At 53.1% G+C, this 8179-nt stretch overlaps 1 pseudogene; it reads right to left on the reverse strand.

Moving 5' to 3' along the window:
* The window catches only part of LOC102500407 (ras GTPase-activating protein-binding protein 2-like), a 58839-nt pseudogene extending 51034 nt beyond the window's left edge, over positions 1 to 7805 (reverse strand).
* Positions 7806 to 8179: the final 374 nt, after the last annotated feature.

The following is an 8179-nucleotide window of genomic DNA, read 5'->3' on the forward strand; positions in this document are numbered from 1 at the left end:
ACGGCCCCCTGTCCTCCCCCCGGGGCTCCGTCTCCCCGCTGCTCCCGCGCTTCTCCTGCCCGGGCCTCCCCCTCCGCGGGTCCCCAAGCCCCTCCTCGTCCCCCGCCGACCCCTGTCGCCGGCGGCGCCACCCACCTCCCCGACCGACCCGGCCTCACACGGGAGTCACGGGTGTCTGCGGCCGGTGGGGACCTGGTGGGGTCTAAGGTGCGGCGTCCTCGCCTGACCCCGAGGAGCGGTGGGTGCGGGAGGGCGTTCCGGGGAGGGGGTGCCGGCCCTGGCGGGGTGTGAGGTCCCGGCCCTCGGGGTGCCCAAGGCCTCCAGACCAGTCGCAATGGCTGTGCCCCGGGACCCCCTTCGTGCTTTTCGAAGAAAGCCACCAGATCCATGTGGGCGCCCCTCAGGTGTGATCCGTGAAGGCGCCCCTCAGGCCCTCGCGCAGCCCACGGCCCTCCTGCCACCACCTGTGGGCGCCTTCGCCCTCGCCGGCCTCCTACCTTCCTGTCGCCGTCCTGTCCGCAGGGCTCGGGTGCAGTCGTCCTCGGGGACACGCAGTCCGTCCCCGCTGTGGGGTGTCGCTCTTGCGGGCCCTCCAGGGTCCAGTCTACCAGCCGCGGAGCTGTCTGGTTCGGGGGCGCGGTCCACCCTCCCCCACTCCTCCCACCACCAGGCTGCGTAGCCAGTTCCCAGTTCCTTGGGTTCCCGAGCCTTGGGACTTCTGTCCCGCCAGCAGTTCCCCAGGCCCACCTTAGGTCTCGCCGCCCCTCCTACTAGGGACAGTCACACCCGGGCCTTGGCCTTTCCTGGCCCTTGCAGTACAGAGACATGAGGTGCCCCAGGCCTTCTTCTGGAAGCGCAGGTTTCCCTAGCCCCAAGGTCTGGATCTGCTTGTCCAGGGCTCTGTGCAGTCAGTGGAGGTTGGTGTGTGTGGGGGGACATTTGTGCTCCCTCAGAGAGGCTCCTTGGCACTGCACGTGCTCCATTCTGCCCCTACAGGCCGAGGGTGTGCCGAGTAGTAGACTAGGGTTCAAGACCCGGACTCTGTGGCTTAAAACTCACAGAGGTCGGGACCAGTAGTTAGCATAATAGCTATGTCTCTGGACTCCCATGTAGCCGACTGTATTTCAAATCCTGGACCCAGTGGCTTAAACTCACACCGGGCGCGTGTGCGTGCGTGACCAAGATCCCAAGAGGAGAATGGAGGAGAAGGGATTGCTGTGTGGCCATCCCCCCAGGGGGATTTCTAACTTTCTATCTCTCTGTCTCTCTCTGTCTTTCTGGCAAGCACACATGTCCTATAGCGAAAGTCTCTCCCCCCCCCCCCAAAAAAGAAAAAAAAACCCTCAGAGCCAGCATGTGTGCATACCTAAAGTCCTGAAAGAAGGGATTGTGGCATGGCCACTCCCGCCTCCGCTTGACCAGTGAGAAACAGAGAGACAGAAAAAAGTGTGAAAGCAAACTGCCAGTCCAGGACCCGAACCACAGCTGACCATGTGGGAGTCCAGCTCCCCAACCACTATGCCGCCTGCTGGTCCCAGACCATGCGATTTTAGCATACTGATATTCAATTTTGGGTGACTTTGTCACCTGTTGGGATATTTCACAATGTCTGGAGATGTTTTTGGAGGTGGGTTGGGTTTGAGAAGGAATGGGGTGCTACAGCCATCTGATGTGTGAGACCCAAGGATGCTTCTCGGCATCCTGCAATGCACAGAATGACGATCTCATAAAGACCTGGACCTCATCATCAGTAGTGCCAAGGTTCAAAATCCCTGTTTTAATCTAGATGTCCTCCATGAAGTGATTGACAAGATGTATTGCAAATGGAGCCAGAACAGGGTGAGCCGCTTCCCTCACCTCCTACGTTACCATGTTTGAAAGCCACAGTGTGAATATCGTATGGGTTTTTCTAAAAAAGAATAATTTATTCAATTTCATTTATTCATTCATTTTATTTTAATTTGATGAGAGGGGGGAGAGAAAGAGAGAAGGAGAGAAAGTGAGAGAGCAAGCAATCAGGTCCAGGACTCGAACTGAGGTCAGCAATGTGGTGTCAAGTGCCTTAACCGCTATGCCACCTACTGGTTGCAACATCTTATGTATTTAATTGTACTGCACTTGCCTGCTTGTTCAGTATGTATCGCTGTGCTGTTTGTTTTACACCATCGAGTGTAAGGCGCATGTGCGTGTGTGACAGTTTGGTTTTGGCGGTGAGCCGCTACTGTGTACAACCCGTTGAGAGAAAGGAGCTAGTACTGCTCTGTGTGACCTTGGTTTGGCCTGCTGAGCCCTGATGGCCTTGGCTGGGCTCAGCTCAGCTCCACATGCTGGGAGCTCCAAGAGGGAGGAAAGAGCTCTGTGAGCATTCATCCTGAGTTTAACAGGATCCAAGAGAGATGAAGCATTTGTGAGCACTGCTAAAGGCTCTGTGAGCCTACTAAGAGCTCTGTGAGCTCCCACTAACAGCAGATAGACAACCTGACACCAGGGCCTTGCATCTTTTCCCAACTCCCTGCATCTGTTTGACCCACCCTTTTGAGCAGAAAAAAAAAAAGTTACAAAACAGCAAGGTTTTTGTCCCATGTCCCCATCTGCCTATGTCACTGTGGGAAGCAGTGCTGTGCCCAATCGTACAGTAATAGTTGGCCTCAAGCTCAGGCTACAGCCCAGAAATGGGCAGAACACCAGCTCTGGTCGATGTGTCTTCAAATCCAGAGAAGTAGCTGGGGATCTTGGAGACCTGGTGCTTACTGAAGTCTGAGTAATGTCACAGGGATAGCAAGGAGGGTTCCCTGGTTTCCGCTGCTATCAGTATATGGTTTTGCCACCAACATTGGTGTCACTGCAAGAGTGCAGGTTAACTTGGTAGATGCTTCAGGAGTTGAGAGAGGGAGAGTGGGTGAGTCAGCACAGGGTGGGAGAGGAAACCTGTAGACACAGACACATTTGAATAAGGAGTAGAGACTAGGGTAATGATTTTAAGGAGTCTCATCCATGAGACTGAAGTAGGGCAGGGCCTGCCCTGTGTCCCCAAGGTCTGTCCTACCTGTGCAGTGAAGGAGGGTGGAGGAGGAGAGGAGTCTAGGCCAGGGTGGGCACAGCCTCTGGTCTCCACATGGCTGGGCTTCCCTAGGCTGCCTTTTCTTCCCACCCTCTGTCACAGGAGGTGCTATTTGTGCAAATGTATTGCTTGTGGACGGCCATGGCTATTTGTGGAGGACCAAGGAGAAGGCAGTGCTGAGACCACACTCAGAGAGGCCCAGCTGCTGAGCCTGCATCAGTGAGCTTAGCCCCCATGGGCTAGCCATGAGAGCATGGGGAGGGCCCAGCTGTAGGCAACCCATGTGCAGCCAGAAACAGACCCATAGTGCTCTCTGCTGCCCACTGCGCAGAGCTCAGTCTCTCAGGGGAAGTCTTGGCAGTGGGTTAGCCTAGAGCCTACTCACTATCAGTCTAGGACACCCACAGGCCATGCCCCTGCTCTGCCCTGAGGTCACTGATGTTAATAACTAGCCTTTTCCAGGGAGGATTTCTGAGTTAACAGGAGGACACTTGGGAAATACGATGACTGTCCACTTTGAGGAGGCTGCAGGGAGGTGAGACACAGTGGGCTCAGAAGTGAGATCTGAGCAGCTCCTTGTTCAGGGGCCAGGGCTGAGGTGACTGTGGTCAGTGTCTGAGTGAGTTGGGTGGTCGTGCTTGAGAACAAACACAGCAAACACTCTTTAAGAGGGACGAGTTCTCAGAAAGTTTCAGTCTGCATAAATATGCAGAGACTTCAGAGAGTGTGGTGTGTCAAGGGATGGCAGGACTCTCACATTTGAGTCTCATATTTTTGGACGAACTTGTTGTCAGGTCACAGTTGTGTGTCTACGTAGGTGTTTCCCACTTGAGAAGGTGCATCCATTCTTCTTTCCCGCTTATCTATCTTCCTTCTGTTGTTTGTTTGTTTGTTTGTTTGTTTTTCTGTGCTTTTGTGGTGAACAAAAGAAAGCTTTTCAAAATCCACTGTTATGAAGCTTTTCCCTAATGTTCCACTAAGAGGCCTATAGTTTAGTTTATACTTTAGTTTTTATACCTCAAATTTGCATGTTGACACCCAGTTTACTCAGCATTATTTTTGGAAAGACTGTCCTTTCCATAGTGAATGGTCTTAGCTGCTAGGTTGAAAATGATTTATCCATAAGTGTTTATTCCTGGGCTTTCAGTTCCATTGCCTATATGTATATTTGTCTGAATGTCAGAACCACTTTGTTTTCACTAATGTAGCTTTGTAGTATGATTTGAAATAAGAAATTGAGACCATGCATTTTCTTCCTTTTTTATAAAATAGTTTTAGCTGTTCAGGATCTTTATTTCAATTCTATATGAATTTTAGGGTGTATATTTCTAATTGGTTGTCAGGAAAGTCCTGATTTATTTTTGTGTAGAAAAACAGGAAAATGTGTCATAATGTTCCATTCCAGATATTTGTACCAAATAATATTGTCAGAATGTCAATAGCAATTTCAATCAATCTATACATTCATTTGAAAGTACTGACAATTAACCCATCCTTTTTTTTTTTAAGTTTTGTGTAAGATGCATACACCCATTACAGAGACAGAGAGGGGAAAAGTGAGAAATCATCTACCAGAAGGGATGGCCTTGCTGCAATCCCTTCTCTAGTCTTATCTCAGGATTTGGGATATGGATGCTATTAGGCCCAGCATGATATTCAAGAAACCGTGCCTAATATTTGAAGCACAGATTCAGCCACGTGGAATCCATTGTCTTAACCATAGTTTCTCTTTTATGGAGAGGTTTTTGCTATAGGGTGCATGTGCTTTCCAGAAAGACAGAGACGAAAGTGAGAAATCACCCCCTGGAGTGGGGGGATGGCCATGCCGCAATCCCTTCTCCTCCATTGTCCTCTTGGGATCTTGGGCACACACGCACACATGCCTGGCGTGAGTTTAAGCCACGAGATCCAGGAATCAGACCACGGTCAACTACATGTGAGTCCAGTGACATAGTCATTACGCCAACTGCCGGTCCCAATTACCATAGTTTTGATACTGTTCATGTTTGTATATATAGCTACTTCATCACTTCCAACTGGTTAGTAGTCCATCTACTGCATTATAAGTTCCCCTTTTATTGAATACCAGGTTGCTGCCAATACTTTGCTCCCAGTGAGCACCTTCTCATACACATTTCTTCTTGGACTTACTGTGTGGTAGGTGCACACACACTGAATTTCTTTGTATACTAGGGGGACTTTCCTTCAGATGACAGAACTTGTTTAAGTACCTAGCTGTGAATCATTAAGTGATGGTTAGTGTTGGGCATCAACTGGACTGGACTAGGGGGACACATAGGAAAAACATAATTCTGGGTGCATCCCTGGGTGTATTTCTAGAGGTATTAACATGGGAGTCTGAGTTGTTTAGATGTGGAAGATCCAATTTCATTGTCAGTGAGTGTTATCCAATCAAAAAGGGGCCCAGAAAGAATAAATACAGAAGACAGATGGATCTTTTAGAGACAGAGAAGTATAGACGTCTGTTGCCTCAGACATCAGAACTCACCTGCCTTCGGACTCCAGGATTTATACCAGAGGACCCTGAGGTTCTGTCTTTCAACACCAGACTGTGAGTTACATCATAGGCTTCCATACCTCTGAGGCCTTTGGACTTGGACTGACCCACACTAGGAGAATTCTAAAATGTCCAGCTAGAGGTGATCTGTCATGGGACTTCTCAGCTCCCATAGTAACGTGAGATGATTCCTCCAATAAATTCTCTCTTATGTATGTATACATATCCTGTTAATTCTGTCTTCTTACAGAATGCTAATTGGTACAGAAATTTGTGATTCCCTATATCCTCACTGATATTCTTTAAGTGTTTGTTTTATTATCACTTTAATTTTTTGTACCTTCAATTGTTTCCTACTTCACTTAGAACTAAGATTGAGTTATAAAGTGTTCCTAAGAACCCACATTTTAATTTTTTTACTTCCTGCTCTCTGTCCGTTCTCAGATCCCATCTCTTACACTGTAAACACACTTCCTGTCTCTCTTTCCATTCTGTGGCAGGGGGCGGGGGGGGGTGTCACGTGCTGTCCCCCTTTGCTGGTGTCCCTGGAGCGCTCCGGGTCACCTTTCAGATGCTGGGGGCTCAGAGGTGGTGTCGCTCTTCTCGGTGCTCTTCCCCCGAGCCGACTCTCTTGCCCAAATGTGTTCCTTGAGGATGTTGAGGCGGCTTTGGTGTACTGGGGCGTCAAGGCGGTAAAGAGAGGAAAAGTGGCTGGGCCCTGTTCGCCTCTTGGAACACGGGTTGGGTCTTCCTCTTTAAGTTCCTCTCCCGGTGGAAGCTGAATGTGAGCGCTTGTGCTTTCTCCTCACCCGAGAGTGCTGGCTGTGTGAGCCATCATGGTGGGTGGGTCCAGCTCTGGTGTCCATCTCGCTGTCCTTGTCCACAAGGTGGGGTTCCATGTCCCCTTGCTCCCATCTCGCCCTGAAGTGGGAGGGTTACCCTTTCAGACCAGAGGACGTCGACCCTGACAACAATTGTGAAAGATGCTGCATGCTCTCACTCATATTGCACATCCCCATCCCCCACTTCCTAGGCATCCCTTGAGGCTCCCACTTCGATGGGCAGCTTAGATGGGAGGTGACCTGCCCTTGGTCATCTCTAGGGACCCAAGAGGGCTGCCTTGGGGTGCAGAACCCACCCAGCTGCCGCCCCCACCCCTTCTGTGCACAGTAGCCGCCCAAGCAACAGTCCTTGAGGAACACATGGTTCCCTCTCCATCCCAGAAGTGGAGTCCGCGGGCCCTGCAGCGGGGGTCGAGCTTCGCTCTTAGCCTGTCCTGGAGAAAGCCTTCCCGTACCCTGGACAGCTCCTTCACCCCTCCTGGACACAGCCATTTCCTACACTGGACAGCGCATTCCTCCAACCACACCCACCCCTCATAGCGCCTTCCCCTCCCATTGGGGAGGAGGGTCCCAGTCCAGCATTGGGACGACATTCCATAAGGCGCCCTGTGCGTGCGTGTGTGGGCAGTTCGCTGGACACGTCAGAGGAAGGGCGCCATTCCCCACCTGCACTGCCCAAGAGCGTGGCTCTCCTTGGCGTTCCCAGGCGAGGCCCTGGGAGCCCGAGGTGTGTAGCCCCCTCGGTGCGAGTCCCCTGGATGACAAGGTCGCCTGGGGCGCTCCCACGGAGCGGGACCCGACGGACGGATGGACGTGGATGAGGAAGAAGGGAGGTGACGGCGTCTGCGGTATCGGTGAGTCCTCCGGGGCCTCTGCAGTGGGGTCAGGCGTGTGGGAGTCTCGGGGGTCGGCCCCAAGGGCCTCGGCTGGGCAGGCCGGGGACCAGTCACGTGAGTGCTTGGAGGAGTGTCCCCTGTGCTCTTCCCGGGGCTCTGTCTCCTCCGTTTCTTCTTGCGCTTGGCCTGCCTGTGCCTCCCCCTCCACGGGTCCTCAGGCCCCTCCTCGCCCCGTGCTGACCTGGTCGCCCGTGGTGCCAACCACCTCCCCGACCGACCCGGCCTCACACACAGGAGTCAAGGTTGTCCGCGGCCGGTGGGGGGACCCTGGTGGGGTTTAAGGCGCGGCAGGCTCTCCAGACTCCGCGAGGAGCTGTGGGTGCGGGAGGGCTTCCCCGGGAGAGGGTGCTGGCCCTGGTGGGGTGTACAGTCCCGGCCCACGGGGTGTCCAAGGCCTCCAGACCAGTCGCAATGTCTGTGCCCTGGGACCCCTTTCGCGCTTTTTGAAGAGCCCGGGTGCAGTCGTCCATGGGGTCCGTGCAGTCCATCCTGCCGTGGGGTGTGCTCTCACGGGCTCTTCAGGATCCCTTCATCCACCAGCCTCAGCATTGTCTGGTTCAGGGGTGTGACCGACCCTCCCCTGCCACCACTACCAGGTGGCATCGTGGGTCCCCACCTCCATGGGCTTCTGAGTCCTGGGACTTCGTCCCACCAGCTGCTCGCCAGGCCTGGTTGTGCTGAGCCTCCTTAATAGGGACAGTCAGACCAGACCTTAGCCATTCCTGGTCCCTTGCGGAACAGAGGCGCTTCAGGCCTTCCTCTGGCCTGCACTGGTTTCCCTGGCCCCAGGGTCTGGATCTGCTTGTCTAGAGCACGTGGCAGTCGGTAGAGGTTGGTGTCTCTGGGGGGGCATTTGTGCTCC

This window comes from Tupaia chinensis, unplaced genomic scaffold (genome assembly GCF_000334495.1).
Source record: "Tupaia chinensis unplaced genomic scaffold, TupChi_1.0 Scaffold143601_1, whole genome shotgun sequence".
NCBI classification, from domain to species: domain Eukaryota; kingdom Metazoa; phylum Chordata; class Mammalia; order Scandentia; family Tupaiidae; genus Tupaia; species Tupaia belangeri.